The 25,837-nt window shown below is 37.4% G+C and overlaps 1 protein-coding gene across 4 annotated transcripts in view; it reads right to left on the bottom strand.

Moving 5' to 3' along the window:
• LOC149958618 (synaptotagmin 1-like) overlaps positions 1-25,837 on the bottom strand; it is an 87,941-nt gene that overhangs the window by 33,953 nt on the left and 28,151 nt on the right. The gene's annotated exons all lie outside the window — the stretch shown is intronic.

The following is a 25,837-nucleotide window of genomic DNA, read 5'->3' on the forward strand; positions in this document are numbered from 1 at the left end:
TTTTCGCTTGTTTCGGGATTTCGGAGAAGGGTAAGAAGATTTCTGAGGATAGCCAGAGTTCCTACACAGTGTGTCAGAATTTAGAGCCCGGTGTACCTAGTAACAAAGACCATACCACCGGAGGCCTATCATCATAGTGCCCTACGCCAGCGTCCACCTAGCCCGGACAGGTGACAAATCCAGCATGGGTAGAAGAACCCTACTACTGATGGTCTCACCTTTGACGCAAGCCACTCTACCCAGCAGAAGCTGCAGCAATGGGTTGACCAATCCCCACTTCGCACACAGCAGTGGGATTTAGAATGGATGCTCTTGCAACTCCAGCCGACACCCTACCTACGTAGGTAAGGAGCCAAGCCCTTTGGAGAGAGCTCCTAAAGGGGAACGACGAGCACACAGCAGCCCAAGTAACCCGGCACAGCTGGCACCGGAGATCCCGGTGGGCCCCAAAAAGCCGGGAAACAGGACCGCCGTGCCCGCATATGGAAGCCCGCCGCCCCACAGCAGGCTACCCAATCCACCGAGGCGGCCCGCTTGCCTGGACCCTCTCCGTTAGCCTGAACCGAAGTTCAGTATCCAGCCCAAACCTGACCGAAGTCGGAGGTGGAGATAGGACCATTTGATCAGAGCTAACATCTCCCAGTGCGCCACCGCCCTTATGGGTTACAAGAGCCGGACCCCGACTCCCCGGTAAAGCCACCAGTTATTGCACACTAACCCATTTAGGGCCAGAGTTCCTACGCAGTACTGATGAGCCCCAAAAGGTCGAAACCGGTCTACTGTTGGAATCTCTGGCTTAAATTTTGACTTTTGAACACTTCCAGTATTGGCCACTCATTATATGAGGTGGTTTCTTTTCGCTTGTTCCGGGATTTCGGAGAAGGGTAAGAAGAGTAACACTATGACGTCATTTTACTCCGATTCTGTCCTGGCGAATAGTTTGAGTCGGAGGAAAAACGTTTTTCTAAAATGGCTGCCTGTGGCCTTTTAGCTGATAAATTCTGGGTAGAAGACGACAAAATCAGATTAAGGGCCCGGTGCAGAGACATTGTTAAGAATCGCCAAATTGCGATTCATCGCCAAATTGCGATTCATCGCCAAATTAACAGAAAACGCGCGTGCTATCGAACTTCGCGCCGAATCGGTGTGCAGAGACATCTCGCTCGCAAAAATAACAGGAAGTCGCTCTGTTTATTTTGCGAGTGGTCTTGGGCAGTCGCTAGCCGCCGAAAAGCTCGCAAAAATAATGGCAGATTGTGTTACATAAAGAGCTCGGGAAATAAATTGAGAAGTAAACGCTTTTTACCTACTTTAATAAGATAAATTTTACAACACGATAGGTCAGAATCTTTTAAATTATTAAAATTTGAGTTTCTAGCTCATTATCGCTTCCCGAAAAATGTTTTTGTCGAATTATTGTCAGAGCCAAGGCCTAACCACAATCACGATTTACGAAACACTAAAATAAGCCAGCCACTCTTACAAATTTTACAGGTAAGAATAAATTATAATAGGGAATCTTATACACTACTACTTTGGGTGTATTCAAAGCCTTGGTTTATTTATAGATCCTTATTTGCTGGTACTGTATGCAGTGGGTTTTAACTAATGAGTCGGTAATGACATGGTGAATTGGTTCAGTGTATCAAGGATCTTAAGCTATCAACCAGCGTTTATACCAATTCATATACCGAGAAGAAACCTTTCCTCAGGTAGACTAGGGAGTTGCGATAAAAGATGTATTGGAATATTCAAGTTTATTTGGCATGCATCAAGAGCTTACCGAGCCAATAATTTGATGTATTACCTTAAAAGTGTTCGTCAGTTAATTCTACACGCTTATATCATTTGTTACAATTTATACCTGGATTAGGCTATGTAAATGCCAGATAATTAGGTAGAACAACAACTTTTATCAAATACTAGGACCATTGTTTTACGTGTGATCAATATAGGATATTTCGCTAGAAATTGCTTTAGACAATTACCATTTTTTGTAACCTCGTGAAATTGCCGTTTTTTTATTTATTGATTTATGTTATAACTAGTTTTATTTTAATTGCTATCAGCTAAGTTTTTAAATAAATATTTTCCTAAAAACCAAATGATACGGCTCATTTTCTAACAGAGAATCATTTTCGGAAAATGTTGGCTTATAATAGTAATGAATCTTTTTTTTTAATTCGTTATTTTATTGATGTACCAACCATATTATAAAAATATATCTTTAAAATAACAAAACCATTAAACTGTGTAATAAATGCAACCAATCTAATAAATAATAAGAGTAAGAAAATGATATAATCAGAAGAAACTAATTTTCATGCACTATTTAAGGCTTTAAAAAAGATTTTGGATAACCTCTCATTCTTCAGAAACTGTTTTGCTTTCCCTTCGTGGCTATATTATATAAATTTATTTTAATAAAATAACGGATTTAACTATAAAAATTATAAAACCTAATAATATAATTAGAGTTAGGAAATTATTAATTAGAAGAGCCAGGATTTCATCGTCAAAATACAAACCAAACATAACCACGTGATAGCTTTTTGCGTCAGAAATGGAGCTCTCCCATTGGTCCGTTACTTGGTTAAAAAAATTTGGAAAAATAACAGCGTCGCCGATTAACAGGAATCGCTAAAACGTCTCTGCACCGCGATTTCGATTGCGAGGATCGCCAAATAAACAGCTCGCCAAATCTGAATCGCTAAATTGCGATCCTGTTAAAATTAACAGGAATCGCTAAAACGTCTCTGCACCGCGATTTCGATTGCGAGGATCGCCAAATAAACAGCTCGCCAAATCTGAATCGCTAAATTGCGATCCTGTTAAAATTAACAGGAATCGCTAAAACGTCTCTGCACCGCGATTTCGATTGCGAGGATCGCCAAATAAACAGCTCGCCAAATCTGAATCGCTAAATTGCGATCGTGTTAAAATTAACAGGAATCGCAAAACGTCTCTGCACCAGGCCCTTACTCCTTTCTAGAAGGAGTAAAAATAGTAGCCCTGATACTCCGAAACAAGCGAATAGTTTATGGGCCGAAGTAATTCTCATCCCCGGAACAGGCGAATAAAACGTTTTGGGGTAAAAAGAGTACACTTTTAGTCCGAGAACAGGCTAAAAGAAACCACCCAATAAAGCGTAACAGCAACATGTTTTATTTCTTTGTTTTGGTTTTTTTTTTTGCATTTTATTTTATAGAAGGATTAGATTAATTAAATTGATGAGCAATATTGATTATATTTAAGCGATTACAGATGGTGCCAGCATCTCTACTCTGAGAAATTATCTTGATTTAACTTTAGTAACCCGTAACGGTGCTGGTTTTGCGGTAACAGCTTTTCCCTTTATCAATATGAGCGTGTAAAGGTTAGCCAAATTAAATGTTAATACCCTTTCTCAATATGGGCATATGTAACATAATCACTCATAAGTATGCCATAAAAGCATTTTCGTTAATGAAACCTTGTTCACGGGATATGATGTAAATTACGTCACTTACAACTCCGTGACGAAATATGCGTCTTCAACTTTACTGATGGGAAACGAAGTTAGTGAGAATTCCTCGCGCGTTTCTGGCTTTGCCCATGTCAAGTTTAGCTCGTGCCTCACGTCACTATCACATGATTTCATTTCCACGGTAACCTTTTCAATAGCGCAAGGATTATAAGCATTTTTGCATTTTTGGGTCCGCTCAATGTATGTTCCGCGTGAAACAAGGTCTCATTGAATTTTTTTCAATGGAAATATTATACAGAGGCATACTTATGAGTAATTATGTTACATATGATATTATTTAATAGAAAGAGCTATTGTAGGTTATCTTAATTAAATGTTAATCTGTTAAATAGAAGACCCTTTTATTAGTTAAGTTTAGTTACGCTTGGTCACTAGAAATAAACTTCTTACGGTATAATCAAGTATATTAGTTTAGAACAGAGATTTTTCTCGGCAATATAACGTGTTTTAGAAATAATAATGAATTTTCTCTTGAAAGATATATGGGATTACATGTTTGACAATATCAACTCTATATTATTGATTAAAAAGTAGCTGGAATATTTCACCCCCCCCCCCTCCCCGGTATTCTGGTTATCTTGGAAATTATCTAATAATTTGTGATTACGGAGGTTGCGTGGTATGTTGCAATTAGCATCAATTGCGATAACCTAGCATTGATGTTGCACAAAGTGCTGGTTGTTTTTCCCGCGTGATAGTTTCAAAATGTCCGACGAGGAAGTAAGCAAGTTTCTTAAAAGTAGACTTAAAAATATTGACGATTCAACTATTAAAAAGTTAAAGTCAATTTTGAATCAAAATGGTTGCTGGGAAAGAGTAGTGTTTTCTATTCCACGTTCATTTAGCAATAAAATATCTGGAGCAATGATTAACGAAAAGGTTCGGTTGCATAATGAAACTCCAGCAGATGTGTTGTTTAATGAATTGAAAAAAAGAAACACCCGTGTGATGGATGTTATTCCCTGGCTTGAAAGCGCTTTTTTGGATCAAGCTCTTATGCTACTGAAACCAGATGAGCCTTTAGAAATAATCCAACAACCTCCTAAAGCATGCCATATCCTGAATGAGCTTAACTTGACTTGTCAAGCAAAAGGTTTTCCAACTCCTAAATATCAATGGTACAAAGATGATATTGAGCCGGCGACAGGACCAACTACCTGGTTATCACCATTGGTCATTGTGCCGAAACCAAACAAACCAGAAGAAATACGTATGTGTGTCGACATGCGTGAACCTAATCGCGCAATACTTCGTGAGCTACACACCTCGCCTAAAATCGAAGACATCATCTATACCATGAACGGGATGAAAGTTTTCAGCCGACTGGATTTGAATAAAGGATATCACCAGCTGGAACTAGATGAAGCTTCAAGAAAGATTACAACTTTTTCGTCACACATGGGGTTATTCCGTTACAGAAGACTTAATTTTGGTGTGAAAAGCGCAGCCGAAATTTTCCAAAAGGCGATCGAGAATGTAATCAGTGGAATACCTAATACCATGAACACCAGCGATGACATACTAACAGGCGGAGTGGATGTTAATGACCACAACATGAAACTTAGAATGATCTTACACCGACTTTATGAGAGTGGTTTGACGTTGAACAGTGACAAATGCGAGTTTCAGAAACAATCCCTTACGTTTTTTGGCCATATATTTTCGGATGAGGGGATTCGCCCTGATAAAAAAAAAATTGAAGCGTTGCAATCTCTACCAGCACCAAAGAATATACAAGAAGTTCGTAGCTTTCTAGGGTTAGCGAATTATTGTGCACGGTTTATACCGGGTTTTGCTACTCACACTGCACCGCTTAGGGCTTTACTACACAAGAATACTGAGTGGGTGTGGACTGAACAACAGGAACGAGCTTTGCAGACCATAAAAGATCATATGGCAACGGCAGCGACGTTACATTATTTTAACCCAGACAAGTTGACTGTTATACATGTCGATGCAAGTCCATTTGGATTGGCAGCTATGCTTACTCAGGTTGATTCGAAGGGACAGGAAACAGTCGTGGCGTTTTCTAGCAGAGCACTTAATCCCCCGGAGAACAGATATTCGCAAATTGAACGGGAAGCTTTGGCCATCGTGTTCGGATGTGAACACTTTCATTTGTACGTTTCTGGTTCTAGATTTATTGTCCTCACAGACCACAAGCCCTTAGTTACGATTTTTAACAACCCGCGATCGTTAACCTCCGTACGCATACAACGATGGATCCTACGGCTTCAACAATATGATTTTGAAGTCAAATATCAACCCGGGAAAGCCAACCCTGTTGATTATCTATCCCGACACCCACAGTTGAGTTGGGAAGATGAACAACAGGACGATATACAGTTAGTAGCCCTGTTGGAACCATTCCTGGAGGCTATAACATTGCAGGAAGTCAAAGAAGAGCTTGCAAAAGACAGCTTTCTAACTATCATTCAGGAAGCCGTACGAGACAATTCAAAATGGGATACATACAAACCAAATGATGAGGATTTACAACGCTGGCAAATAATTAAAAAAATACGACATGAACTGTCCCAAGTGGATGGCTTACTTTTGAGAGGTACTCAAATACTGCTACCCAGATCTCTAGAATCCAGAGCCGTTGCTATCGCTCACGACGGACACCCAGGGATAGTTCGGACAAAGCAGACTTTAAGGGATAAATTGTGGTTTCCACACATCAATGAAAAAGTGAAGCAGTTAGTTGACGCGTGTATTTCGTGTCAAGCAACCACGCCTAACCATCAGTTTCAGCCAATTAAAATGACAACACTGCCGAATTACCCGTGGCACTCAGTTGCGATGGATTATTTTGGACCAACCCCTTCCAATGACTATATTTTAATCATGGCAGATGAATATAGCAGGTATCCTATTACAACGATCATGGCATCCACGAACGCTTCAGTAGCCATCCATGCTATCAAGAACATATTTTCACTCTTTGGGATACCGTTGAAAGTCAAAACGGATAACGGGCCTCCATTCCATGCCCATGAATTTTCAAATTTTTCCAAAGAATATGGATTTCTTCATCATCGCGTAACACCTAGGTGGCCTCAAGCCAACGGGCTGATAGAGCGACAAATGCCAATTCTGGCGAAAACTATACGAACAGCGTTGTTAGATGGAACATCTTGGAAAACCATCCTACCAAAGTACCTTCTTAATTTTCGCGCAACAACACATCCAACCACTGGAAGAACACCGGCGTTCCTTTTTTTCAATAGGAACATAAACACGCGCCTACCGACAATTTCCACTCCGCCTCCGTGTGATACCGAGGTTAGAACACAAGACGGCGTCAAGAAAGCTGCAATGAAAGAATATGCGGACGCAAGACACAATGCCCAAACTCATGACATTAAAATTGGGGATCGAGTCCTACCCAAAGTGATCCAGAAAAACAAGTTTGACCCTACTTTTGATCCAAACCCGTGGGAGGTCATTGCTGTTAAAGGGGCACATATCACAATCCGTAATTCAGATGGGAAGGTTCTCCATCGGAATTCGTCTAATGTAAGAGCCGGTTCTCTCAAGGCCTTCCGCCGTAATGCGGCAGAGATGCACGTTTTGATTAGGTGGCCCAAGATTTCCTTGTTCAAATCATGAAAGTCACAGGAGACAGCGAGTGTTTTTAGGCGAATGGTATACTCATCAATTGTCTCATAATGAAACTGTGTAGCTTGTCGGAATTTAAACTCTTCGACCACAGTATTTCGGCGAGGTAAGAAATAAGTGTTAAGTGACCTTGTAGCGATGGCATATTCGTCAAGTTGGGGTGCTCCTTGAGCTGCTGGTAGAAGGGCTGGTAACTGGATCGTGTCAAAAAGGTCCTGGACTTCAGGTCCCGCGTAGTATAGGAGCATCGACTTCTTCCTATGGGGATCGGCGATATCAAAAGCATCCAAGAAAATATCAAACCGCTTAAGCCACTTTTCCCAGCGAAGACCGACGTCATCTCGGGATTCTTGTATGGAAAACGGTGGAATATTTGGTGTTGGGAAAGCCATAATTTGTGGAAGAGTTCCCCAATCTCCGTCGCCAATTTCGTATTTTCTAAAGGCTCCATTAAGTTGGCCCCCCCTCTCTACAATTTTAAAAACTTTCATTTGCGATCCAATGCGACCTCGATGCGACGTTATGCGAAACTAAAAAAAAAGATGCGACATAATTGTTAAGTTGGAATAATTAAAACAAAAGGGGGGGCTAACTTAATGACAGCCCCCCCACTTTCAACTATCAACCCGGAAACACAACCAATAGAATGCGACCTCAATGCGACGTTATGCGACACCCTTACTTTCGAATGCGACATCTTAGTTAACGAGATAATCGCTTTCGTAAGTGGGGGGGCTAACTTAACGCGAGCCCCCCCTATAACAGTTGAGGCCTCCAAACACCTTTATTCGATTGCGACCTCAATGCGACGTTATGCGACACCCTTACTTTCGAATGCGACATCTTAGTTAACGAGATAATCGCTTTCGTAAGTGGGGGGGCTAACTTAACGTGAGCCCCCCCCTATAACAGTTGAGGCCTCCAAACACCTTTATTCGATTGCGACCTCAATGCGACGTTATGCGACACCCTTACTTTCGAATGCGACATCTTAGTTAACGAGATAATCGCTTTCGTAAGTGGGGGGGCTAACTTAACGTGAGCCCCCCCTATAACAGTTGAGGCCTCCAAACACCTTTATTCGATTGCGACCTCAATGCGACGTTATGCGACACCCTTACTTTCGAATGCGACATCCTTACTTTCGAATGCGACATCTTAGTTAACGAGATAATCGCTTTCGTAAGTGGGGGGGCTAACTTAACGCGAGCCCCCCCCCTATAACAGTTGAGGCCTCCAAACACCTTTATTCGATTGCGACCTCAATGCGACGTTATGCGACACCCTTACTTTCGAATGCGACATCCTTACTTTCGAATGCGACATCTTAGTTAACGAGATAATCACTATCGTAAGTGGGCAGGGCTAACTTAACGCAAATGAATGGGCCGCCATGTTAAATGAATGCAAATGAATGCGACCTCATTTTAAATGAATGCAAATGAATGCGACGCCATTTTAAATGAATGCGACGCCATTTTAAATGAATGCAAATGAATGCGACGTCAATGCGAAGCAATGCGACACCATAATTATCGAAATAATCACCGCTATTCGAATGCGACAGCCGTGTTAACGAGATAAACGATTGAACCAGATCGAGAATCATCAAATATAAATACGGAAACACAGGTCGATTAAGTTGGCCCCCCCTTTTTTGATTTCCCAGAAAATTTCTCTATCAATTTTATGCACCCACAATGCGACAGCAAGTGAAAGAGAGGTGACTTAACCATTATCGAGATATAATTAAAATTAAAAGGGGGCTAAATTAACGTCAGCCCCCATAATTTCGTTATTCAACCAGAACAGAATATCATAGCCACTACATGGCAATGCGAAGAAATGCGACAGATATAATTTTGATTGCGAAAAATAGTTTATGAGAAAATTAATAGAGAAAGTGGGGGGGGGGCTAACTTAACAGTAACCCCCCATATTAATTCATAATTTTAATTAACCTTAATATAAAGAGACGTCAATGCGAATTAATGCGACACTATTTTTAACGAATGCGACAAATTAGGTTATGAGATAATAGACAAATGAAAAAAGGGGGCTAATTTAATGGCAGCCCCCCCCCCGAAATATAAAAAATAAGTTCTATAAAAAAAATGAAGTCGTCAACGCGGACCAAAGCGACAACCATTTATCCAAATGCGACATCAATAAAAATAGTTCTTCCTAACCAGATTGGAATATGACCAATAATAGATAAAAAAAGGGGGCTAGTTAAACGGCAGCCCCCAAAATATAATGAAAAATTAAAAAAAAAATAATTTGCGAGTGTAACGCTAATTAACACGACAATCGTTTTTTCAAATGCGACATCCATAGAAAGAGTATTTCCTAACCAGATTTTTTTTATCAGATTTAGAAGAAAAAAAACAATCTAAGGAGACGGCGATCAATTTAATGCAACACTGTTTTACACGAATTCAACAAATTAGGTAAAGTAAAAAGCTAATTTATTGGTAGCCTCAAAATATTAAAAATTTAAAAAAAAAATAATTATGTTTTTAACGTGGACTAATGCGACAACACCTTTATTAATTGTGACAATATTTCATACCTGCGAAACTGACTACTAAATGCACTCCATTTATGTTTTAAAAGCGATAGTTTTATTCAAGAAAACTGATAGTAGCGACTGCGTATGATTACGAATCATCTCTTTTTGATAGCGACATCTGGGTGACTGCTTGAGACATAATTTTAATGAATGGGACATCATTTTAAGTGAATGCGACATCAATATAAATGAATGCGACATCAATATAAATGAATGCGACATCAATATAAATGAATGCGACATCAATATTAATGAATGTGACATCAATATTAATGAATGCGACATCAATATATATGAATGCGACCTCATTTTAAATGAATGCGACCTCATTTTAAATGAATGTGACCCTATTTTAAATGAATGCGACCTCATTTTAAATGAATGTGAATGAGTTTTTCATTTAAGCCTGGTTCATTTTTTAAATAGCGATTTAATTAAAGGCATTGTAAAGTTACAACATTATTGTGGCTAACGGAATAAATTTGTTTGTCACAAAAAACGGGCAACCAGAGGTGGTGCTAGTATTTTAAAATGTTTCAAGTATTTTTATATACAAATTTGGCCCAACTTCCAGGGGGGTTGGGGCTTCACCATATCAACTTTCTGGGCCTTCTAACAGTTAATAACTGGGCCCCAATTTAAATTTAAAGTAATATCCACTATTTTATTTTAGATCGTTCTTTATAATCTCGTAATATTGCAGGGGAATCGTCAAGCGAAAACCACGCTAAAAACATAAAGCGGTCGTTTTTTAATTATTTTTTATAGTTTTCTTATTTTCACTTCTGAGCGACTGCAGCGTCTTAGTTTGATTTTGTGATGAACAACCATTTGATCTTTGAGAGGGTCTCTGCAAGGAGTAGAGGTCGGCGTTTGAATAAGAAATTATACGATTGTTAATATTTATCCATAACCGAGAATTATTCAGAAATATTCGAAAAAAATTATAAATTGTGCATGTTAAATCGTTGTTTATTCGTATAAAACAGATAATACTAATTTTAATGATTAATTGAAATTGTTGCGGTTAATTTATTTGTTCCGCCGACCTCTAGCAAGGAGGCGGTACAAAATGACTTGAGGGATTACAAAATGGCGGTGATTTTATAGCCATTCAAATTGACATCGAAACGGAAATAACTATTTTGGAGCGTTTAATTTTAAAAAACATGAATCCCTCTTCAGAATTACATTACTTCTAAAGGTACAATAATGATTTTTTGCCACATATTAAAGTATTTCATTTCACTGATAAAAAATATCTAATCACTTTATGAAATCAAAATTGGTTTAAGGAAGAATACCGATTATCAGTATTAAGGCTGTGTTGGGTTTTCCAAGTAATTTTTTAGGAAGCCAAATCTCTGAAACAAAGCACTTTACAACTCATGTTCATTAGACAAGTTCAACTCATTAGGATCCATAGAAAACAGCTCCTTATCTGTGACGTAGCCGGAAATACGTCAAAGGTGTCGACGAGTGTCAATGTTAAGAAGGAGTTGATATATAAAACAGAAAAAGGTTGGCTGAAAAGGGGTGGGGCGTTGGACACAGAAACCCCTTGTCTACGCCACTCCTCTTAATATTTGACAAACTTATCTTTAACACCCTCAATAGAATTTATTTACGTCGTACAATTGCGGTTTGATGACATAAATATGGTCCCGCGTTCAATTAAATTAAAGTCACATTATTTAAAAATTATATCGCATTCAATTCAAATTATATCGCATTCAATGCTAATTATATTGCAATTATTTCAATAATGTCGCATTCATTTGAAATGAGGTCGCATTCATTTAAAATGAGGTCGCATTCATTTAAAATGAGGTCACATTAATTTAAAATGAGGTCTAATTCATTTATATTGATGTCGGAATCATTTATATTGATGTCGCATTAATTTTAAGGTTTCACATTAAAATTGTCGCATTAATTTAAAATAAGGTCGCAGTCCATTTAAATGAGGTCGCATTCATATATATTGATGTCGCATTCATTTATATTGATGTCGCATTCATTTATATTGATGTCGCATTCATTTATATTGATGTCGCATTCACTTAAAATGATGTCCCATTCATTAAAATTATGTCTCAAGCAGTCACCCAGATGTCGCTATCAAAAAGAGATGATTCGTAATCATACGCAGTCGCTACTATCAGTTTTCTTGAATAAAACTATCGCTTTGAAAACATAAATGGAGTGCATTTAGTAGTCAGTTTCGCAGGTATGAAATATTGTCACAATTAATAAAGGTGTTGTCGCATTAGTCCACGTTAAAAACATAATTAATTTTTTTTTAATTTTTAATATTCTGAGGCTACCAATAAATTAGCTTTTTACTTTACCTAATTTGTTGAATTCGTGTAAAACAGTGTTGCATTAAATTGATCGCCGTCTCCTTAGATTGTTTTTTTTTCTAAATCTGATAAAAAAAATTCTGGATAGGAAATACTCTTTCTATGGATGTCGCATTTGAAAAAACGATTGTCGTGTTAATTAGCGTTACACTCGCAAATTATTTTTTTTTTAATTTTTCATTATATTTTGGGGGCTGCCGTTTAACTAGCCCCCTTTTTTATCTATTATTGGTCATATTCCAATCTGGTTAGGAAGAACTATTTCTATTGATGTCGCATTTGGAAAAATGATTGTCGCATTGGTTGGCGTTAACGACGTAATTTATTTTTAATTACAAATTATAAATATAAAATTTGGGGGCTGCCATTAAATTAGCCCCCTTTTTTATCTATTATTGGTCACATAACAATCTGGTTAGGAAGAACTATTTTTATTGATGTCGCATTTGGATAAATGGTTGTCGCTTTGGTCCGCGTTGACGACTTCATTTTTTTATAGAACTTATTTTTTATATTTCGGGGGGGGGGGGCTGCCATTAAATTAGCCCCCTTTTTTCATTTGTCTATTATCTCATAACCTAATTTGTCGCATTCGTTAAAAATAGTGTCGCATTAATTCGCATTGACGTCTCTTTATATTAAGGTTAATTAAAATTATGAATTAATATGGGGGGTTACTGTTAAGTTAGCCCCCCCCCACTTTCTCTATTAATTTTCTCATAAACTATTTTTCGCAATCAAAATTATATCGGTCGCATTTCTTCGCATTGCCATGTAGTGGCTATGATATTCTGTTCTGGTTGAATAACGAAATTATGGGGGCTGACGTTAATTTAGCCCCCTTTTAATTTTAATTATATCTCGATAATGGTTAAGTCACATCTCTTTCACTTGCTGTCGCATTGTGGGTGCATAAAATTCATAGATAAATTTTCTGGGAAATCAAAAAAGGGGGGGCCAACTTAATCGACCTGTGTTTCCGTATTTATATTTGATGATTCTCGATCTGGTTCAATCGATTATCTCGTTAACACGGCTGTCGCATTCGAATAGCGGTGATTATTTCGATAATTATGGTGTCGCATTGCTTCGCATTGACGTCGCATTCATTTGCATTCATTTAAAATGGCGTCGCATTCATTTGCATTCATTTAAAATGGCGTCGCATTCATTTGCATTCATTTAAAATGGCGTCGCATTCATTTGCATTCATTTAAAATGAGGTCGCATTCATTTGCATTCATTTAAAATGAGGTCGCATTCATTTGCATTCATTTAACATGAGGTCGCATTCATTTAAAATGAGGTCGCATTCATTTGCATTCATTTAACATGGCGGCCCATTCATTTGCGTTAAGTTAGCCCTGCCCACTTACGATAGTGATTATCTCGTTAACTAAGATGTCGCATTCGAAAGTAAGGATGTCGCATTCGAAAGTAAGGATGTCGCATAACGTCGCATTGAGGTCGCAATCGAATAAAGGTGTTTGGAGGCCTCAACTGTTATAGGGGGGGCTCACGTTAAGTTAGCCCCCCACTTACGAAAGCGATTATCTCGTTAACTAAGATGTCGCATTCGAAAGTAAGGGTGTCGCATAACGTCGCATTGAGGTCGCAATCGAATAAAGGTGTTTGGAGGCCTCAACTGTTATAGGGGGGGCTCGCGTTAAGTTAGCCCCCCCACTTACGAAAGCGATTATCTCGTTAACTAAGATGTCGCATTCGAAAGTAAGGGTGTCGCATAACGTCGCATTGAGGTCGCAATCGAATAAAGGTGTTTGGAGGCCTCAACTGTTATAGGGGGGGCTCACGTTAAGTTAGCCCCCCCACTTACGAAAGCGATTATCTCGTTAACTAAGATGTCGCATTCGAAAGTAAGGGTGTCGCATAACGTCGCATTGAGGTCGCAATCGAATAAAGGTGTTTGGAGGCCTCAACTGTTATAGGGGGGGCTCGCGTTAAGTTAGCCCCCCCACTTACGAAAGCGATTATCTCGTTAACTAAGATGTCGCATTCGAAAGTAAGGGTGTCGCATAACGTCGCATTGAGGTCGCAATCGAATAAAGGTGTTTGGAGGCCTCAACTGTTATAGGGGGGGCTCACGTTAAGTTAGCCCCCCCACTTACGAAAGCGATTATCTCGTTAACTAAGATGTCGCATTCGAAAGTAAGGGTGTCGCATAACGTCGCATTGAGGTCGCAATCGAATAAAGGTGTTTGGAGGCCTCAACTGTTATAGGGGGGGCTCGCGTTAAGTTAGCCCCCCACTTACGATAGTGATTATCTCGTTAAATAAGCTGTCGCATTCGAAAGTAAGGGTGTCGCATAACGTCGCATTGAGGTCGCAATCGAATAAAGGTGTTTGGAGGCCTCAACTGTTATAGGGGGGGCTCGCGTTAAGTTAGCCCCCCCACTTACGAAAGCGATTATCTCGTTAACTAAGATGTCGCATTCGAAAGTAAGGGTGTCGCATAACGTCGCATTGAGGTCGCATTCTATTGGTTGTGTTTCCGGGTTGATAGTTGAAAGTGGGGGGGCTGTCATTAAGTTAGCCCCCCCTTTTGTTTTAATTATTCCAACTTAACAATTATGTCGCATCTTTTTTTTTTAGTTTCGCATAACGTCGCATCGAGGTCGCATTCGATCGCAAATGAAAGTTTTTAAAATTGTAGAGAGGGGGGGCCAACTTAATGGAGCTTTTTCGGCTGTAGGGTTAGCTAGGTTTTATTTACTATTTCAAATAAAATGCATCCGTTCGGTTTAATTCTTTAATAACGACTAAATCTTTTAATTTTCCCAACGCGCGCTCGTGATCTTTCACGTTTTTTTAAGCGCGCGCGTAATTCGAATCTTTACAAGGTTTTGAACACTGAATATTAAAGATAGTATGTGTATGCATGTATATGTATATATATAGGACACTACAGTTATCTTAATTAAATGTTAATCTGTTAAATAGAAGACCCTTTTATTAGTTAAGTTTAGTTACGCTTGGTCACTAGAAATAAACTTCTTACGGTATAATCAAGTATATTAGTTTAGAACAGAGATTTTTCATATTCTATATTAACCTAAGTATATTCTTGATAAGGTCTTTTACATAAATCTAATGAAATTAATAAAAAAGCCATCTCCCACGAAATAAAGTGACGTCATAGCTGCCGCCATTACTGTGATCCTCCATCGAACCCTCCGCTAAAGCCACATGCATATTATCGCTTGAAACCTGGTTTCATGGTTAATTTATCTCAATTTTATTGTTCAAAAGGGGTTTTGAGCTCTAGGATGACCGTGGCTTGACAAGGGTCCATCGTAAGTCGCCGTACAAACTTGTACAAATACAGAGAGTCAAAAGGTTTATTCCTCTCAAAGGCAGTGTTACCAGACGAAAGCATTTACTTTATCATCAAAATTATCCCTTCCCAATAAGTTCAAATAAAGGTGTATTATACAAAAACCAGTTCTACGAACTGAAAAAACAATGTTTATTCTTGTAAGTGTTACGGCTAAGAAGGGACAGACATTAAAATAAATTTAGAATTCATGTTTTTACGAAACATCATAACAAAAAAATGTACGCAAAGTTTATCCAGAATAAACTCTATAAACGTTACTGAGATTATATACAAAATTAAAGAGTGGAAAAATAATTATGATGTGCGATTCGAAAATCGCTCTTGTCTGCGTCACTTCGTAGTCGAAGTCGACCAAAAAGAATGGTCTAAAACTAGAAAGGTTTATTTTTCGGTGTTGATCCATTTGATCGAAAAATATGTGATCGACAGTCGATCATTATACGTTGCAATTGATCGAAATTCCATTTGATCGAATCCCATTTGTCATTTGTTTCATAAGATCGAACCTTCAAATGATCAAATACTATTTGATCGAATTCAAAAGTATTTATAGTACCAGTTGGTATGTTTTTATTTTACCGAATGTCAATATGAAGTGCAGAAGGAATAATGATGGAATAATTCATTGCTTAAGTGCAGAAGGAATAATGATGTAATAATTCATTGCTTTAACTGTATTAAGCCACAAAGATGAAGAGATTTTTACTTTATACACTATATGATGGAATTTTTTATGACATCGACGATAACGGCCCGTTGTTTTTGATATATATAAATAGGGTCAGGTTAGGTTAGGTTAGGTTGATGTACGGGCGCCGTAGGCGCGTATGCACCGTTGTATACGAGGGGTCTGACCATGTTCACGGCCCTTCTATTGCTAAAAATTAGGTACAGAGTTCGTTTTTTTAATAGGTCTTTCTATTAATTATGTCCGAGATAATATTTTGTTTTCTACGTCACTGCGCTCAGGTTTAAATTAAATTTGAATATGCATATTTCTGTTGTTTGTTTTAGTTTCTTATTATGGAGAAGTACTATGGTTATTTTTCTTTAGTACAGTTTAAAGAAATAATTATTATTCATAAGTCTACTGTATCTCATTCTGACTAGATGTTGCCTTTTCGATTTACTCCCAAAAACTAGTAGTTTTACCCTACAGTAGCTTTCGATCAAATTTCGTTCGATCAAATGGGACCCGTTCGATCATTTGGGAATCGATCAAATAGACTCAAACCTATTTTTCATAATTTTCGAAGAGTTTCCGTGACAATTTTCTGAATTTCTCACAATGTAAGAATGAAAATAGGCTTTCTAGGCCCCGTCAAAAATAACACGCTTCATTGGGGCCCGATTAGAAAACTTTGACGAGGGCCCGGAAAAATAATAACTTGGCCCAGGGGCCCGCACTTTCGAAGGGCCCGGATTCAAACAATAGCTTTCCTTACAGTTAAATCAGGAAAAAATATTTAATGTTGCATTTGGGGCCCGTTTAGAAAACTTTGACAAGGGCCCGCACTTTCGAAGGGCCCGGATTCAAACGATAGCTTTCCTTACAGTTATTTTATAAAAAAAAATACTTAATTGGGGCCAGTTAGAAGATTTTGACAAAGGGTCCGGAAAACTGATAACGCGGTCCTAGGGCCCGGATTCAAAAGGTAGCTATCCTTACAGTTATTTTAGTAAAAAAATAAAATAGTACCCTTTTCGACATATTACGAGGAAGAAGGAACAAGATGTCACGGACATATAAGTATACTCATATCCCCCCCCCCCCGATGTATTAAATATATTTTGAATATTAAATTAAATTTGAATACATTTTCAATCATCTTGTACATTAGCTTAATAAAAATTAAACCCAAGACAGGAATCCATACTTCTACTTGGAATGCTTATCCTGCCGTATCGCGTATGGTAAGATCACTCTGCCGGCCTTAGCACCGCCTACGAGATAAAAAATCCCCCCTGCGCGCGCTCCCCTCTCACGTTGTTGTTTGTTAAGTTAAAATAGTGACGTCAAAAAAACCGCCAGCCACATCGAGACGAAAATCTGCCGCGAATTTATTAATTTCTCGAGTTTCCTGGTTTTGGACGTAAGGTAGCGAAACCCGAACACGTGAATTTAAACTAATTTTTAGGCAAACCGAATTTTTCGAGCTACCTGGTTTTTGGATATAAGGTAGCGAAACCCGAACGCGTGAATTTAAATTAATTTTTAGACAAACCGAATTTTTCGAGCTACCTGGTTTTTGGATATTAGGTAGCGAAACCCGAACGCGTGAATTTAAATTAATTTTTAGACAAACCGAATTTTTCGAGCTACCTGGTTTTTGGATATTAGGTAGCGAAACCCGAACGCGTGAATTTAAATTAATTTTTAGACAAACCGAATTTTTCGAGCTACCTGGTTTTTGGATATTAGGTAGCGAAACCCGAACGCGTGAATTTAAATTAATTTTTAGACAAACCGAATTTTTCGAGCTACCTGGTTTTTGGATATTAGGTAGCGAAACCCGAACGCGTGAATTTAAATTAATTTTTAGACAAACCGAATTTTTCGAGCTACCTGGTTTTTGGATATTAGGTAGCGAAACCCGAACGCGTGAATTTAAATTAATTTTTAGACAAACCGAATTTTTCGAGCTACCTGGTTTTTGGATATTAGGTAGCGAAACCCGAACGCGTGAATTTAAATTAATTTTTAGACAAACCGAATTTTTCGAGCTACCTGGTTTTTGGATATAAGGTAGCGAAACCCGAACGCGTGAATTTAAATTAATTTTTAGACAAACCGAATTTTTCGAGCTACCTGGTTTTTGGATATTAGGTAGCGAAACCCGAACGCGTGAATTTAAATTAATTTTTAGACAAACCGAATTTTTCGAGCTACCTGGTTTTTGGATATTAGGTAGCGAAACCCGAACGCGTGAATTTAAATTAATTTTTAGACAAACCGAATTTTTCGAGCTACCTGGTTTTTGGATATTAGGTAGCGAAACCCGAACGCGTGAATTTAAATTAATTTTTAGACAAACCGAATTTTTCGAGCTACCTGGTTTTTGGATATTAGGTAGCGAAACCCGAACGCGTGAATTTAAATTAATTTTTAGACAAACCGAATTTTTCGAGCTACCTGGTTTTTGGATATTAGGTAGCGAAACCCGAACGCGTGAATTTAAATTAATTTTTAGACAAACCGAATTTTTCGAGCTACCTGGTTTTTGGATATAAGGTAGCGAAACCCGAACGCGTGAATTTAAATTAATTTTTAGACAAACCGAATTTTTCGAGCTACCTGGTTTTTGGATATTAGGTAGCGAAACCCGAACGCGTGAATTTAAATTAATTTTTAGACAAACCGAATTTTTCGAGCTACCTGGTTTTTGGATATTAGGTAGCGAAACCCGAACGCGTGAATTTAAATTAATTTTTAGACAAACCGAATTTTTCGAGCTACCTGGTTTTTGGATATTAGGTAGCGAAACCCGAACGCGTGAATTTAAATTAATTTTTAGACAAACCGAATTTTTCGAGCTACCTGGTTTTTGGATATTAGGTAGCGAAACCCGAACGCGTGAATTTAAATTAATTTTTAGACAAACCGAATTTTTCGAGCTACCTGGTTTTTGGATATTAGGTAGCGAAACCCGAACGCGTGAATTTAAATTAATTTTTAGACAAACCGAATTTTTCGAGCTACCTGGTTTTTGGATATTAGGTAGCGAAACCCGAACGCGTGAATTTAAATTAATTTTTAGACAAACCGAATTTTTCGAGCTACCTGCTTTTTGGATATTAGGTAGCGAAACCCGAACGCGTGAATTTAAATTAATTTTTAGACAAACCGAATTTTTCGAGCTACCTGCTTTTTGGATATTAGGTAGCGAAACCCGAACGCGTGAATTTAAATTAATTTTTAGACAAACCGAATTTTTCGAGCTACCTGCTTTTTGGATATTAGGTAGCGAAACCCGAACGCGTGAATTTAAATTAATTTTTAGACAAACCGAATTTTTCGAGCTACCTGGTTTTTGGATATTAGGTAGCGAAACCCGAACGCGTGAATTTAAATTAATTTTTAGACAAACCGAATTTTTCGAGCTACCTGGTTTTTGGATATTAGGTAGCGAAACCCGAACGCGTGAATTTAAATTAATTTTTAGACAAACCGAATTTTTCGAGCTACCTGCTTTTTGGAAATTAGGTAGCGAAACCCGGAAACGTGAATTTAAACTAATTTTTAGACGAACCGAATTTTTCGAGCTACCTGGTTTTTGGATATTAGGTAGCGAAACCCGAACGCGTGAATTTAAATTAATTTTTAGACAAACCGAATTTTTCGAGCTAACTGCTTTGTGGAAATTAGGTAGCGAAACCCGAACGCGTGAATTTAAATTAATTTTTAGACAAACCGAATTTTTCGAGCTAACTGCTTTTTGGAAATTAGGTAGCGAAACCCGGAAACGTGAATTTAAACTAATTTTTAGACAAACCGAATTTTTCGAGCTACCTGGTTTTTGGATATTAGGTAGCGAAACCCGAACACGTGAATTTAAATTAATTTTTAGACAAACCGAATTTTTCGAGCTACCTGCTTTGTGGAAATTAGGTAGCGAAACACAAACGAGTTAGATGGCGCCTGTTACAATTGGCACGAAATTGAAATATGACCATAGTGCGTATACGCGGGTTGTGGGCTCCCGCGAATTGGCCAGAAATCTCACTTAAAATTAAAATTTCTTTATGAAACCGAGAGCGTAGTTCGAAAATGATCAGTACAAACTAAAAATATAATTTTCAACCAAGTTGATCCTAATTTAAAAAAAGTATGTAGATTTAAAGTCGGATATCGCCAAAAAAAACACTAAAAGATCAAATTATCAACTTGTGGGCCCCCGATTCATAGCGGGCTACCGAGGGCATGCTATTTCCTTTCGATTAAGATATTCCAGGTCCTTCTAATCCTAATAGTTAGTTTTATAAAATTAAAAGTGGTCTTGCCCAACTTGTTAAAATGTTGCTCTTACGTCACAAGACACAGCTTTATTAGTATGTTCTTCCCACAAGTGATTGGCACGCGCGCTAGAAAAAGCTATATTCCTCTGGCGACCGTAGCTCGCGCTCGTAGACTTGTAAAAGCAAGAGACTGTGACGTAAGAGCAACATTAAAACAAGAAGGCCACGTTACTTTATAAAAAAAATTACTATTCTCGGAGAGTTATGTGGAATACGGCGGCATCGGCGGCATCGGCTACACTATACGTGGATCTAGTACACGCCAATCCTTTAGGGGCTATGGGTAAAAACCGACAGCAACTGGCGAAAACTTGATAAAACTATTCGCGCAATTTGCATGGCAGCTTCCACCAGACTAAATCAATTAGAGGCACGATAACAGGGAGCGCTCGCGGCGGCTAATAGCGTTACGCTACAACGACTCCGAGAAGCGCCCCCTATAATGTGTTTTTGAAAGCGAGGGGGTAATTAAGTTAAGGCACCCCGTGTTCCTCTTCCTAATTCTTTCGGTCCTGATTTCATTCCCTTTTTTTGTTCGAGTTTCTTAGTGGGTTTGAAGATTCAGTTGGTAGCGTTAGCCTGTACTGCGAAGTTAGGTTGGTTTTAGGGCAGATGGATTGCTCCTAATTTGATGGTCTTTTTTGGACTACGGATAATAGGCTGGGATATGGTATTTGCTAAATGTCGGGACATTATATTATCGTCTTTTAAATTTCTTAATGGTTTAGCCATTTTAAGCATTATGTTTTCTTCGTGAAACTTTGAAAAATGGGTCCTTAAATTTGAAGCGGAATGATACGTTTTTAAAAAAAATTATTCTAATTTTACTCTTTGCGATTTTTTCGATTGTTTTTCACGATTATTCTTGATAACATTTCACGATTATTATTCCCGATATTTCTTAATTATTCTTCACGATATTTCATTTTTAGTCTTCACGATACTTACGGTGTACTCTTCGCGATATTTCCAGTTTATTCTTTACTATATTTCTCGATTATTCTTTATGATATTTCCTTTTCAGCCTTCTAGATATTTAATTTTTAGTAATATTTATTTTTTAGCCCTGGTTTAAGGGGTTTTCCCCGAGCTCTTCGGTTTCCCCTTCCATAAAAACTTGTTCAGGTTAACGGTAATAGTTAGTCTAGGGAGCTCTTGGCTCGATCGCGTGGCATGCAGGGCTTGCCACCACCCTCCTACGCATTGTAACCCGGCCACCTGAATTAAAGGCTTCAAAAGTCGCTTGATGACTTAGGCCTAAGGTGGTGCCTTGGGTATTAGCCTAGCTGATTATTATTATTATTATTATTATTATTATTATTATTATTATTATTATTATTATTATTATTATTATTATTATTTTATATTTTTATATTTTTATAATTTTATATTTTTATAATTTTATATTTTTATAATTTTATATTTTTATAATTTTATATTTTTATATTTTTATATTATTATTATTTTTATATTTTTATATTTTTATAATTTTATATTTTATATTTTTAAAATTTTATATTTTTATAATTTTATATTTTTATTATTTTATATTTTTATTATTTTATATTTTTATAATTTTATATTATTATAATTTTATATTATTATTTTATATTATTTTTTATATTATTATTATTTTATATTATTTTTTTATATTATTATTATTTTATATTATTTTTTTATATTATTATTATTTTATATTATTAACATTCCAAATACACACTCGACCATCAATCAAAAAAAAACTGCTCAATCAGACCTACTATAATGAAAATGCCATCTGTAATCCTACATTTCAAAGACGTTTAAATTGCGAGTAAAAAACACCTTATTTATCTTCAAAATCCCACGTAATCCGCCCATGACGTCATATCCGACGTAATAAATTTAATCCCGTCATCGCCGACAGCGTGGGCATCACGAACTTTGACCTCCGGGCGAAGAACGTTTCCCATAATCTTAATGGATTGTTGATACTTTGCGGGACACCGGTGTCATCTAACCTAACCTGACTGAACGGTGTCAGCCGACATTTTCCACTCGTACGAGACGGTTCAAACTATACCCATCCCTCGCCTCTCGAAAGCGCTAGAAGCTAAACTCGGCAACCGGGACAGTAAACAATTTGCAAGAAGAGAGGGCTTTTACGCGCGTAACTGCGGAGTAGCCGCGTAGACGGAAAGATGGTTGCTATGGAAACCACTTTCTCCGGAGAGGGTCGGCTGGAAAGTCGGGTTTGCCTTGGACGTCTTCCATTCTCTTCTTGCTGGTAGAGGTTTCCAAGACTGGCCAACTACATTCAAGAACCCAAAAGAATCCCCCATTTGAAGTAGGCAACAGGCTCCTTTGGGAAATTTCGGCCAATTTAAATTACAAGTTTATTTTTTAACATTTTAGCAAAAGCACGGTTCAATTACTCTCTAAGCCTAGTTTGGTTTTGATTATTTCGCCACCAGGGAATTATATTCGTTGCGTTAACAGAGTGTGTATGTATTTAGCTGTAGCTCGGAGTTTTAATTCAAGTTTAAAGGTGGTAATCTAAGCTTGTATATAACGAAATGAGTAGTCTTATAGGGGCTTAAGACAAAATCAAATAAATTTATGTCTTAGTTGCTCATAAGCTGTAGTTCAAAAACTAAATCAAAGAAATATTTGGTTTCAGTGGCTCAAAAGCTATTTTTCGAAAAACTAAATCAAGAAATATTCGGTTTTAGTTGCTCATAGGCTTTAGTTCAAAAACTTAATCAAAGAAATATTTGGTTTTAGTGGCTCAAATGCTATTTTTTGAAAACTAAATCAAGAAATATTTGGTTTTAGTTGCTCATAGGCTGTAGTTCAAAAACTAAATCAAAGAAATATTTGGTTTTAGTAACTCATAGGCTGTAGTTCAAAAACTAAATCAAAGAAATATTTGGTTTTAGTGGCTCAAAAGCAATTTTTTGAAAACTAAATCAAGAAATATTCGGTTTTAGGTGCTCATAGGTTGTAGTTCTAAAACTAAATCATATTTGTTTCTTAGTTGCTCATAGGCTGTATAGTTCAAAAACTAAATCAAAGAAATATTTGGTTTTAGTAACTCATAGGCTGTAGTTCAAAAACTAAATCAAAGAAATATTTGGTTTTAGTGGCTCAAAAGCTATTTTTCGAAAAACTAAATCAAGAAATATTCGGTTTTAGTTGCTCATAGGCTATAGTTCAAAAACTAAATCAAAGAAACATTTGGTTTTAGTGGCTCAAAAGCTATTTTTCGAAAAACTAAATCAAGAAATATTCGGTTTTAGTTGCTCATAGGCTTTAGTTCAAAAACTTAATCCAAGAAATATTTGGTTTTAGTGGCTCAAATGCTATTTTTTTAAAACTAAATCAAAGAAATATTTGGTTTTAGTGGCTCAAAAGCTATTCTTTGAAAACTAAATCAAGAAATATTGGGTTATATAGGAGTTTATAAGAAATTTGGAATAAGCAAGTTTTCAAATAGAGGGAATTCTAAATTGATCACGCGTTACGCCTTGTCATTAACGTCAGTTACCCGTAGCTTCTATTAGGCTAGCAGACGACAAAATCCGATTTACTCTCTTTACACCTCCTTTCTAGAAGGAGTAAAAAGAGTAGCCCTGATACTCCGGAACAAGCGAATAGTTTCTGGGCCGGAGTAATTCTCATCCCCGGAACAGGCGAATAAAACGTTTTGGGGTAAAGGAAATAAACTTTTAGTCAGAGAACAGGCGAAAAACAAGACGTACGACGGTCGGAATACACACAATCCTTCTAATGTGTTAAGTTTGTTTGAGCTATTCACAGCAACCTGCAACGCTGGTATCGCAACCAAAATATATCTTCGGTCACACATATAAACATATTTACACTTATTTGTTACTTTGAAAGCATCGAAAATTTCTTCGATCAGTGTCACTTTTATTTTTTACTTCTGATCACACTTATTTGTTACTACTAGTCAGCCGTTGAGTGTCACACTTATTTCTTCTAGTAACTTATTAGTTACTTCTGATCACACTTATTTTTTCTAGTAACTTATTAGTTACTTCTGATCACATTTATTAGTTACTTTTGATCACACTTATTTGTTACTTCTGGTCATACGCCGAAGACTAGGCCGATCAGTGTCATACTTAATTGTTACTTCTGCTCATACGTTGAAAGCGCGGCCCACTTTGAACGGCCTTGAAAAACGCCAGAGGGAAACGGGCGCGTAGACCTCTATAACAATGTTGGAAATTGCGGGGGTCCGTATACGCTGCCCAAAAAACCTTACTTAGAATTAAATTTAAGGAACGTATTTGCAATTCTAGGTTAAGTGTAAACCACAGCTATTCAAAAATAGAACTTTCATGAAAATCGGACTTAAATTAAGGAACGTTATGTCGACTTTCAGGCGGAAATATAAAACCACGAACATTGGGGTCCGGTAAATAACCCCGAAAACTATACTTAAATTTAATATTTACTGATATAACCGAAGTTGTATTTCAAGTGAATCCTAACCTATCCAATAATATTTTTTTTAACGTTATCGGACTTAATTTTAAAGAAAATATCTACCACATAAAGGAAATCACCGAAAATAGTAAATTGGGCAAATGACCAACTTCTTGGGCTCCGATTTGAAAACTTTATGAAAGGCTATCAATGGCGATGTTTGTACATTCGAACGAGATATCATTGACTCTTCTAGCCCTAACCGTTGAAGAGGTATGAGCGACACGGCGCCATCGGCATAGGCAACGGCTACACTGTACGCGAGACTAATACACACAAATCCTTTGTGTGTAAAAACCATCTAGTATTAAAAATATCTTCAGACGTCACATTAATTCCATAATATTTAAATGCGATCAGCATATAATGTATCTCCTACGAAATCTTAACAAGCTCGATTCAGTTTTCAAATCGCGGATGTGAAGTTTAAAAATTACCCTTGATATGGACATTTACATATTTATAAAACCATTTTTCTCGATGAAAACTAAGTGTTGGTTGTACGAAAAATCGATAGTAATACAAACGACTGAATGCGGGCTTGTTTTGAAGCCCAGGACGTTCTCTTTCCAAAAATGTCATTGTCGAAACCAATTTCCAAGCCTAAGTGTATTAACTTTGAGTCCGAAACTGACCTTTTTCGCTCCTCAAAATCCTGACATTTTCGGCGAATTTCTCTCCTCCGTAGCACGAGCAATTTGGGGCAAATCAAAGCTGTAGTTTTATTTCTAAAATAGAAGGAACTGAAGTGGAGGGATTCTGTTTACTTGTAGAAGTTTTCAAACCAGAGGTTTATAATCATAATATTAGGCTTTTTATCGAAATAAAAAATATTTTTTTTACGCGCGCGCTACGCGGCGTTTTAAGAAGAATTTAGAAGGAGCCTT

Source organism: Leiobunum rupestre, chromosome 2 (assembly GCF_980474605.1).
Source record: "Leiobunum rupestre chromosome 2, qqLeiRupe1.1.hap1, whole genome shotgun sequence".
In the NCBI taxonomy this organism is placed as follows: domain Eukaryota; kingdom Metazoa; phylum Arthropoda; class Arachnida; order Opiliones; family Sclerosomatidae; genus Leiobunum; species Leiobunum rupestre.